General features: G+C 49.9%; 1 long non-coding RNA gene across 4 annotated transcripts; it reads right to left on the minus strand.

Annotated features, from left to right (window-relative positions):
- Positions 1 to 5,518: 5,518 nt before the first annotated feature.
- Positions 5,519 to 10,558, minus strand: LOC130147207 (uncharacterized). 4 transcript variants are annotated; one of them, XR_008821151.1, is made up of 5 exons: positions 9,720 to 10,395; positions 9,550 to 9,639; positions 7,676 to 7,796; positions 5,914 to 6,015; positions 5,519 to 5,686 (listed from the first exon to the last, which is right to left on the minus strand). It is a non-coding gene; the product is annotated as an uncharacterized LOC130147207 (long non-coding RNA). The 4 variants fall into 4 exon arrangements; XR_008821150.1 differs by lacking the exon at positions 9,720 to 10,395 and adding an exon at positions 10,488 to 10,558 and having other exon boundaries at positions 5,914 to 7,796; XR_008821152.1 differs by lacking the exon at positions 9,720 to 10,395 and adding an exon at positions 10,454 to 10,553 and having other exon boundaries at positions 5,914 to 7,796.
- Positions 10,559 to 10,939: the final 381 nt, after the last annotated feature.

Consider the following 10,939-nt stretch of genomic DNA (forward strand, 5'->3'; position numbering starts at 1 on the left):
CACCCGCCAGGCAAGGCCACAGACCCAGCAGCGAGCCCCTCATGTCAGCCACCCCTCCCCAGGACCTCTCCGTGGGCAGGGCTATGGTGAGATTTGGGGTTATGGCTGCTCCTGTGCCCTGTGAAATTAAGAGCCAGGCAGCAGCGGGCGGTGCTGCCCACGATGGCTCACCCGGGATGGAGAATCCTGGAGCTGGCGTTGAGCTGGTGCTCGGCTGCTGCTGGAGTGGACCAGGAGTTCCCATGCTGGGGACACTGGGAAGAAACATAAAATCCCTGCTGGGACCTGGGCATTTCTTTTTCCCAGCCATGGATTCAGCGGGTGTCAGCTCAGGCAGGGTTTCCTGGGTTTATCCCTCAGATTTTCAAATGTGTTTTCCCACCCAGGCAATATTTCCCTGGGAACGTCAAGTCCTCCTGGGGGAAGTTTGATCCGCCAGGACAGCATTTGCAAAAGACCCTACTCTTTGTGGCAGTGGGGAATTAAAAGCATGATCCAATGCAGTGGCTTTACCCCCTCAGGAGCATCCCATGGGATCCAGCAGGCTAAGACAGAGGAATGGACGGAGCTGCCCCCCGGCCCGGGAGGACGTCCGCTCTCCTGCTGGGGCTCTGGGGGGGCTGTGGGCTGTGCAGGACCCCCAGGCTGTGAAACCATGTCCCACGCCGGAGCATCCTGAGCATCTCCAGGGCTGGGTGGGTTTTGCCCATTTGGGGGCTGATGCCTCAGGAGCTGCCCGCTTGTGGCCATGCACCCAGGGCTCCCTCAAGGGGGATGCTGCACCCACACAGCCCCCCACACTGCTGCCCCCCGTGTCCTCACCCCAGCGCCCCTCCTGAAAGGTCCCTCGAGGACACAACTCCACAAGAGCAGCAGGTCGGATCCAAGATCCAGCTGAGCTTGGACCTGCCCCAGGAGCAGCTAAGGCATCGCCTAAGGAGGGTGTAAGACCCTTCCGAGGGTGCTGAAGTCCCTCCATCACTCTGCAGCTCGGGGACATCCTCAGCCAGAAGTGGCATCTCTGTATTTTAAAAGTTTCTATCATTTTCTTTTCCTTCTGGGAATTTATCCGGCTGATTCAGGACCCTGCACCTGCAGCACCTTGCTGCGCGGGTGCCACCAGCGTGAGGAAGCATTGCGTGAAGAACCGCTGCCTCCCCGTGTCTTTAAACCTGCTGCTTGCCTGTTTCACTTGACGTCTCCCTCTGAAACCATCTCCAGTTCTACCTCTAAACTGGGACAACAGGAAGCGCCTGGGGTGTGTAACACGTGGGCACAGCCCAGATCCACTCGGGATGGGGTGAGGATAGAATAGAAATTATGCACAACAAACATGATAAGGTCTAACTCCCACAAAAGCAGATGGAGCTTTCTGGGAAAGGGGCTCTTTTTCCAGTTGCTTTTACTAAAAAAGCCACATCGAGAAGTGAAGACCACCTCTTCCCAGAAAGCGCTGGTACAAGACCTCAAGTTTCTGTAGTTTTGTGTTTATTTGCATCATGACAGTGGCCACAGCCCACGAGGCACTGACCGAACACACGTGGTGAGACCCTTCATCTGAAGGGGCAAGGGGCGAGAGGGACAGGCGCAGAGAAACTTAAAAAGAAATAATCTTTTATCAACATTAATCAGGAAATGCCAGAGCTCTCAGTTTGCAAAGCGAGGAGAACACAATGGGAGAGGACACTTCAGACAGCAACCCATAAAGGGCAACTAAACCAGAAGGGGCAGGAAAGCCCCACATGCTACAGCCTGACCTTGCCGCTACTGTTTAGAGAACGTAGGGGCTCTTAAAATTAAAAATGTTTTATTCTCAGACATGTTTCTGACCCCACTGCTCCTGACAAGGTGGTACATGGCAGGGCGAGCTTTACATTTGCAGATTAAACATGACGTAAAGCTTTTCAAACATCAATAAATAAACAAATGCATTGGAAACACTCTTGAAAGAAAACCTGTCTTGCTAAAGATCCAGGTTTTTGTCCCCTGACTGCATGACCTGCAATTTATGCAGCCACTTGTATTTCCCAACGCATGAACATTACCTCTCATGGAAAGTACCTGGAGTCTCAGCTTAAGTTCCTTACTAAATGACATGGTCTGCGAAAAGCTCTTACTCTCCCTGCTGCAGGAGAAACAAGACAATTTCTCAGAGAGGAATCAGGAGAATTTCATGATTCCGATGTGCTCTCCTGGGACAAGGCTCGGGCAAGGAACGGCAAGTTTCCACAGCCTTGCTGCCTGGTTCCCTCCACAGCTACCCGGGCACCCGGCCGATGCCGCACTGCAGGATTCCCCGGGTTTCACCCCATCTCAGGCAGGTTTGTCCTGCTCTCCCTTAGGCTGAGCTTTGGGCTGGAATCGGTTTTAGCTCCCTGCGCTTTCCGATGCTTACCTTATGCTGCTGCTCTTGTGGGGTTTTTTCAATTTAAGCAGTATATCCACTGCGACGGTTATTTAAGTGCAGTGACAAGGGGGACCACGCTGCATCAGATTTAAGTAACTGTCTGGCTGGTTGGATGCTCCTGTGCTTGCAAGTGAGGAAGGAGGCAGAGCCTCCTGCATGAGGCCTTTCACCCCAGACTCACTTTCAGCCACTCCTGAACCTACAGCTGCTGGCATGTGACTGCCCCCAGCCCCACCAGCCCGGCTGTGCTGCTGCTATGCAAAGGAACGAGGCTTGGGAGGACAGAGTTTTACAGGATTTTTCTACAAAGAATCTCCTCGCTCCAAAGGGCCTTCCCTCAGGAGCACACAGCGCACTTGGGACCATTAAGGCTTTAAGCTGCATGGGAGAAACTATGCTAAGGCACATGGAAACCAAGGTGACGGGTGACAGCCGGCACGGTGTCACTCAGGGCAAGCTGTGCCTGGCAAATTTGGTGGCCTTCTACAGTGGGGTTACAGTGTTGGTGGAGGAGGGAAGAGTGACTGACGTCACCTGCCTGGACTTGTGCAAAGCATTTGACACTGTCCCACACGACATCCTTGTCTCTGGAGAGACATGGATCAGAGAGACGGAGCACTTGGTGGGTAAGGAATTGGCTGATGATCACACTCAAAGAGCTGTGGTCAATGGCTCAATGTCTGGGTGGAGACCAGTGACAAGTGGCATTCCTCAGGGGTTCGTACTGGGACCAGCACTGTTTAACAACTCTGTTGGCGACACAGACACTGGGACCAAGCCGCCCTCAGCAAGTTTGCCAACAGCAGCAGGATGTGTGGTGCAGCTGACATGCTGGAGGGAAGGGATGCCACCCAGAGGGACCTGGGCAGGCTGGAGAGGTGGGCCCCTGCAAAACTTATAAAGTTCAATTCAGGCTGGGCAGAGAATGCGTTGGGAGCAGCCCTGAGGAGAGGGACTGGGGGTGCTGGTGGGCGAGAAGCTGGACGTGACCCGGCCACGTGCGCTCGCAGCCCAGAAAGCCCCCCGTGCCCTGGGCTGCATCCCCAGCAGCGTGGCCGGCGGGGCGAGGGAGGGGGCTCTGCCCCTCTGCCCCGCTCTGCTGAGACCCCCCTGCAGCGCCGCCTCCAGCTCCGGGGCCCCCAGCATAAGGAGGGCACGGACCTGTTGGAGCGGGGCCAGAGGAGGCCACGGAGATGGCCAGAGGGCTGGAGCCCCTCTGCTGCGCAGCCGGGGTGGGAGCGCTGGGGCTGTTCAGCCCGGAGAAGGGAAGGCTCCTGGAGACCCTGGAGCACCTTCCAGCACCCAAAGGGGCCGGCGAGGAAGCTGGGGAGGGCCTTTTCCCAAGGGCCTGCAGCGCCAGGACAAGGGGGAACGGCTTTGCGCTGAGAGAGGGCAGATGGAGATCAGAGCTGAGGGAGAAATCCTTCCCTGTGAGGGCGGCCAGGCGCCGGCACGGGCTGCCCAGAGCAGCTGTGGGTGCCCCAGCCCTGGCAGTGCCCAAGGCCAGGCTGGATGGGGCTGGGAGCCACCGGGGCTGGGGGAAGGGGGCCCTGCGCGTGGCAGGGGTGGGACTGGGGGCTCTTTAAGGGCCCTTCCAAACCACACCAATCGGGGATTCTATGAAGAATAAAAGAAAAGCTGTCCCAGGGCAATTATAAGAAGGAAATAATGAGAAGCCAGTGGTAAAAACTTTCTGGACATTACTCCTGTACTTGGGATGGGCAGGGATCCTTTGGTCCCATGTGTATCCCCCCAGTCCCCTTCAGAACTCAGTGAATTGCATCACAGCACCAGCTGTCTCTTGCTCTACTGCTCCTCATGGGAAGCTGAGGACATCACTCACGGGTTCACTGCGAAGCAGGTGCTTGAACTGGAGGCAACACAACTTTTTGACTCTTTGCATTCAACTGGAATAAGCAAAAATGCTAAATATCCCCAGCCTGCGTAGAGAATATGTGACTGACAAACACTGTCTCCGCAGGACCCCCTCCTGCCTGCTGAACTCATCCCCATAGCCGAAGCCACTGCTTTCTTTTCAGTTTACAGAGCGATGTTACCTGTACTTTGCCCTTACATTAAGAATATATCCATGCTCTTTTCCAGAATCTCAGAAATTAAATTGGCATCTTGCCCCCAGTAAACAGATGTTTGAAGCAACTGATTCTGGTCGTTATTTCCACATGACAGTGCTTTCACTGCCACTGCTGCTGTCCTATGACTGAAACTGCTGAACTAATTTTTTTGTTGTTACTGTTTTTAAATCAAACCCAACCACTCACCTTAACCTAAGCTTTTAAAAGCGCCATTTCCTGCTTACAGCTCTGTGGACCATCCTGTTCCGATGGCAACATTTTCTCAGTCTTCCCATACTCAAAAAGCTTTGAGCATTTTCCTGCATTAATACATTCTCCAGCACATGCTGTTTGGTGCACCAGAAGACTTTTTTTAACAGTGTTCTTGGTACCATCAACACTGCTCAACATAACTCCTCCTCCCAGATATTAATAATCATCTAGCTGCTAATTAAAATCAGGTCCTAATCGATGACCATTAGCCTGGCACCAACAAGCTTTTATGCTTGAACTTGATTCAGTTTAGTAAAACCCTTATCCTAAAGCTTCCCCTACAATCAATATATGACTATCAACCATCATCTCTGGATGGAGGGATTTTTTGATAACCAAATGGAAAAAAAAAAATCTACCCCAGGAAAGCTTCTGGCACACTGATTACATGTATATGTTATGAGTTTGCAAGTGATTAGTGAGTCTCGGTTTTTCCATAAAACTTTTTTTCACATTCTGTACACTTGTAAGGCCGCTCTCCCTGTGTGAGTTCTCTGGTGGCGAATCAAGACTGTGTGGTGACCAAAGTTTTTACCGCAGTCTGTGCATATATAAGATGATACCCGATGATGTTTAGTGTGAATTTGTTTGTATTTTAGAAGTCCAATCTTCAATTTAAAAATTAAAAAAAAAATTAAAAATTTCTGACATTCTGTACACAGATACAGTCTCTCTCCTGCATAGGTCTGCTGATAAAAGAGGATCTCTTTGAATTCATTAGGTTCTTCCTCAAGAGAGCTGTTGCCTCTTCTGCTTCCCATTGGATTTGCCTGACCTGTTGCTGAATTATGATGACTCTTGCATGTTACCCCCTTGTCCAAAATTTGGCAACTCTGGTTTCAGGTTCCTCCTGAGAATGATCCCTGCAGTTCTGCATTTTCTGCACTCTTCGCGTGACTCTGCAACTCGGATCTGATCACAGGACTGCCGCAGCCTGGAACAAAAAGATTCCAAACATTCCCTTTAACTGATGTGATAGAACATAAACCTCCAAAGAACAACAATTCCTGATTCACCATGACCACATCCGTACAAAGAAAACAAGTCTTGGGTAAAAAAGCAGGGATGCACTAGAATCCCCCCTCCCTCTAATCCTACAAGCTTGTGCAGTTTGAATGTGTCACCAGTTTGATTTCTGACAAGTCTCAGGCCACCACGCACCTGCACCAAGACTTGTGGTAATCTGCCTTTCCTCAAAATCCTGCTGATGCTTGACAGGCAGTGTTCCTCTCACCTGGATATTGCTTTTGGGAACAGCATAGTCTGCACAAGGAACAGAACACGGAGATGACAGTTATTATTGTCCTCTGATTTTTTTTTTCCCCCTGTTATTACAAAGACATTTCCTAAGCTACTTTAATTGTATCGATGCAGACAAAGGATACGTTGCACAAAGACCCGTCCTGAGGACAGCTTGTCAGCCTCTTCACTCTAAGCTTCTGAGCCCTGTAGTTTACTTGTGCCTTTCTTCTGCAACATGAGTCATTTTTGTTAATTTACATCAAAAATATTGTTCTTTGAGAAAGCAAAAGGCAGTATTTTTCCAGTTGTTCCTAAAACTGTAAGAAAAGACTTAGTGATGCTGTTTTCTAGCAAATCCCTGCACAACCCACTGTCTAAAAGCACATCTCCCTTGTCCTCCAGGGAAAGACCCAGCAAGAGCGTAACAGCAAATGCAGTTGCTCTGGCATCTGCAGAGGGTGGCTGGGAAGCAGGCGAGCAGCATTTGTCTTCCAATTTTTCAACTTTTGAATATAATTTCTGGAATATTTTTGAAAGTTAGATGTTCAAAAGTGGAAAGTCTTGAACTGATTGCACCCTTAAAACCTAATTCAGCTGTTTGGTGCCAAATTCAGTCCTAACTGTCTTTCTGATACATGAACTTATTTTCCCCCAACTAATCCCTCCCCATGCAACACACAGCACATACTTTTTTAACAGATCAGAGCTTTAGAGCAGCTGTCTGCAGACTCTAGCTTTTCTGCTATAAAAAATAGAAGGTATGTAAAGAATAAAAAAGAAAGTGGAATCACATTGTCTCATTACTTTATGTAATTTCAAATTTGCAAGTGCAAAGTAGTAACAGAATGAGGTAAGGCTAAATCAGTGTTTCTTAAACGGAACCGAAGTGTGGCACCAAGTGCAAACTAGAGTATGTGACAACTCAGGCTCTAGGGGTTCACAGCACTTGTGTTCCTGCAGTCTAAAGGACAAGTAAAGGCACTTCTAGCTCCTAAATACAGCAAGTTCTTCTTCTGTTAATCCAGGGAATTACCTGAATGCTGAGGAGCCAGTGAGGGCTCACATCTTCAAATTAAAAAACAACTACTTCAAACAAATGTATAGTTGAGCACTTAAAACTAACCAGTAAGACTTCTTCATTTTCTCGGTCATCATTCATGTTATCTAACTATTTCTGCAGCAAAAGTAGTTCAACACTCTTCAGCAAATCACAAGAACAAACATACATCGGGATTTGGGGCTGATGAAAATACTAACAACTATAACAAGTCCACAGGACTCAGGATACCACATGCCACTGCTGCTCCTGAGCTCATGTCTCTTAACCTCTTCCACTCTCCTTTGTTCCTTGTTTTAGTCAACACGTACATCACCAGCAGCAGAGCCTTCCACTCGCCACTGTTCTACCCGTATCACGCAGACAAGGTATCACCTACACACACAGACTGAGTACCTGACAACAACAGAGCGCAGGGAGGCAGCAGTTGCGGAGGCATTAGAAAAGCCACTGTCCTTCAATCTTTAAAGAAAAGACTGTGGAGCTTATCATCTCACAAAGATTCCGAAGCATCTAAATATTAATTCAGGAGGAATCAAGGGATTTGAGGAGTGACTGTTAGACAAGAGCCAGGCCAGAAACTGCATAGATCTGTGAGCCTTCAGCGAGAAAGGAAAAACTAACCTTTACCCAGCGTGGTTAAAGATTCATAATTCTCCTTTATCACCTTCTTGTAAAGTTGTTTCTGCCAATCTTCCAAGTCCTTCCCCTCACACACTGCACCATTATTAAATGTCCCAGGCACCTAAAACAAGGTGTTCAATAGTTGACACCATTAGCAAGCTGTACATCCTTGAAAGCCCTCTTCGTCACACAGTATTAAACAAGAGCTCACCAGCCAACCTTATGTACAACCAGCACACCAACTGAGGGCTTTATACACAAATCCTCTGCTGTTATTTCTGCATGCAACTCAGAATGAGTAAAATTACTTAATAATGTGACTCAACTGAAATTATGATTCTATAATGACTGTGGCAAAAATTAGTCGTAAAAAAAAAAAAATCTGTGGTCACATCAATACCTAGCCCCATCAAGGAATTTGGCTCTTCCTTTCACTGAAAAACAGAAAATACTCCAGAGTGTATTTTAAATAAGCCCTGAGGCAGTGCCACAGTCTGTCAGATCTGGCTGTAAGAGTTCTTCCCTAATAATAAAAGTTAACACAAACAAAAAACTAAGCCCTACAAAAAGATTAATACTGTGGTTATTTTGCAATGTATATATACATTCTGTGTACATACTTTGTATCTGTACTTTATATCTACAGAGTACCACATTTCTACATGCTTGCCTTTGAACATGTTTTAATTTGCCTTTCAATCTAATGCCCAGCTCACTGGTTCAGATGTTTGCAGTTTCCATCATGTATAAGCTTGCATCAGGTATAAACTCAATTGTACAAATCTGCTGCCAAAAATTTCATTAATGTGTCACTAGATGGGATCGCAATCCAAACCAAATACACCAGGGAGAAGGTTGAGCAGTTAAACTTTTGTCTTAGCCCCAAACACCCACGCTATGGAAACTCCGCCACCAACAAATCATCTCAGTGACTCTAAACATAATTTTTCCAAGCATGAGGGCTGTCATGTACAAATGCAGCTCTGCAGGGAGCAAATCCATTTTACAGCACAAAGTGGGGCTGCGTTTCTAACAAATAGCACAGATTTTCTCCCTAACATTTAGGCACAAAATTAGAATTCAAGCCCAAAGAGCACGAAGATGCCTTTCATTTCCCCCCAGTTACCAGCCTCCCAGTGCCACCTCCACACTCTGCAGTACCAGGGAGAAAAACAAAACCTGCTGCATCACTGGCAACTTTTTACTGCCAGGTAGCATGTTTCACCTACTGTTGCTTCCTTGAAGTCCTTCATGTGTAAATCTTACTTTAATTTAAGGCAAGTAAATACAATAGCAAACATCTTAGTGCACCCTCAAGTGCTCAGGATTCCAGATTCGGTTTTGGGTTTTATTACTTATCCTACCACAGAAACCCTGAGGTGTGCCAACAAGCCAGTTTCCGTCTTCACCCAAAATGATTTTTTTGGGAACAGCTTCTTTCAACAGACATCTGTTTTTTCTAATTTTTAAGGGGTCAATTTCAAAAGAACTGTCCTCAAAATGCTTTGAACACAGTCGCTGATGCTTGAAAGGCGTTCCCATGTCCTGGCCCATGTTGTGAATCCACTGCTTCAAGAGAGGTTTATTTTGTAAATGGAAGCCATAGAAAGTTACAGTACTGCTCTTGTACGCCCCGCTGGTGGCATTTTGACAATTCAGTGCTGAGCAATAAACCATCGTAAAACAAGAAACGGGAACAAATCAAAAAACAACGTGCCTGGAGGATGGTTTAAAGAGTTTCCAATAAACTTCAGTTGATTGAAATGGAACTAAACTTCTCAAGAAAAACCATGGTTTTGAAAAACAGAAAGAGCTGAGGTCACAAAGAAGTGAAACATGGTGCCAAACTTCACTGCCAGGGACACGGAGCTCACCACAGCTGATGTCCGCTGTGCAGGGACAGAAGGAACCAGGAGCGCTTCCGCAGCATGTGGCTTCCCTGCTTCAAAGCGACAGTGTACAACCTGAAAGGCAAAAAGGTTTAAAATCAACTTAATGGACCATTACTGTGCAATTTGCATTTAAAGTAAATTCTGCTACGTACGCATATATATACACTTCATTAATTTGCGTATCCATGAGGAATTCGCCCATGCTCCACAACAAAGCATGTTATACAGAACGCAGGAACAGAAGGGTGACGGCCAAATAACGTCCAAAAAATGAAGACAGGTTTATCCACGGGGTCTGGACAAGGACTTCCCCACCGTATCAGCTGGGTGCTGGAGGAGGCGAGTCTGGGGGACGTCAGCTCGAGAGGAGCTGCTCGGGCAGACGCATTGAAAGAGGAGAAAACCGCACACCCAGAGGCGCCGTTAGAAAAGGACGATGACAGAAATCATCAGGGCGTAAAGGGCTCCGCAGAGCCCACGGGGCACGGCCCTGGAAACAGACACCGCCCGCCAGCAACTCCCCGCCCCACCGCACGGCTCTGGGGGCCGGTGCGGGTCGCGGCCCGCTCTGGTACCAGGCGCGGAGGAAGCCAGGCACCCCCGTGCCATGGCAGCCCCTCCAGCCGGTCCGGCTGCAGGCCCCCCCGCTCCCGGCTCCCCGCGCCGGCGAGGCTAAGGCGGCTGTTGCTCCCTCCGGGGCCGGCGTCCCGGCTCTGCGGAGAGGCACTGGAGAGCGGGGCACCCATCGCCCCGAGGCGCAGAGAGCAGCCGCCCCGTTGCGGGAAGCACGCACCAAGCTCCCCCGCGCCGCCGGGCCCCGCCGGAACGGGCCCGCGCAGCCACCAGAGCACAGGCCTCTCCCGCAGGACAGCCGCTCCCCTCCTACCAGCTCCGCCGGTGCCGAGGTGGAGGACACGTACCTCCCCTCAGAAACCCCGTCCGCCGGACCGCCATCTTCCTCCGCGGCGCCGCGCCCCGCCCCTCAGCCGGGACACCGGCCAATCGCGTGGGGCCTCGGCTGTCAAACGCTTTCCGCCCCCTCGCCATTGGCCGCCTGCCCTACCCATGGCGCGCTGTGCCCCGGCCAGCCAATCACCACCAGCGCTTGCGGCGTGGCTTCCCCTACGAGGAGGGGCGGGCGGGTGCATATATTCCCATTGGCCAGCACAGAAAGAAACAAAACCCTGATTGGAGGAAACGAGAGTGACCTCACGGGAAGGGACGCAGGGATTACGACCCCGCTTCTTCTCGTTGTCATAGCAACGGCGGAGCGGCGGCGGCCCGGGCTGGGCCCGGCCGGGAGCGGGGCGGCGAGGCGCCGGTAAACGCCCGGGAGCATCCCGGGAAGCGGCTCAGCCACGTTCCCGCTGGG

The sequence above is a fragment of the Falco biarmicus genome, chromosome 4 (assembly GCF_023638135.1).
Source record: "Falco biarmicus isolate bFalBia1 chromosome 4, bFalBia1.pri, whole genome shotgun sequence".
In the NCBI taxonomy this organism is placed as follows: domain Eukaryota; kingdom Metazoa; phylum Chordata; class Aves; order Falconiformes; family Falconidae; genus Falco; species Falco biarmicus.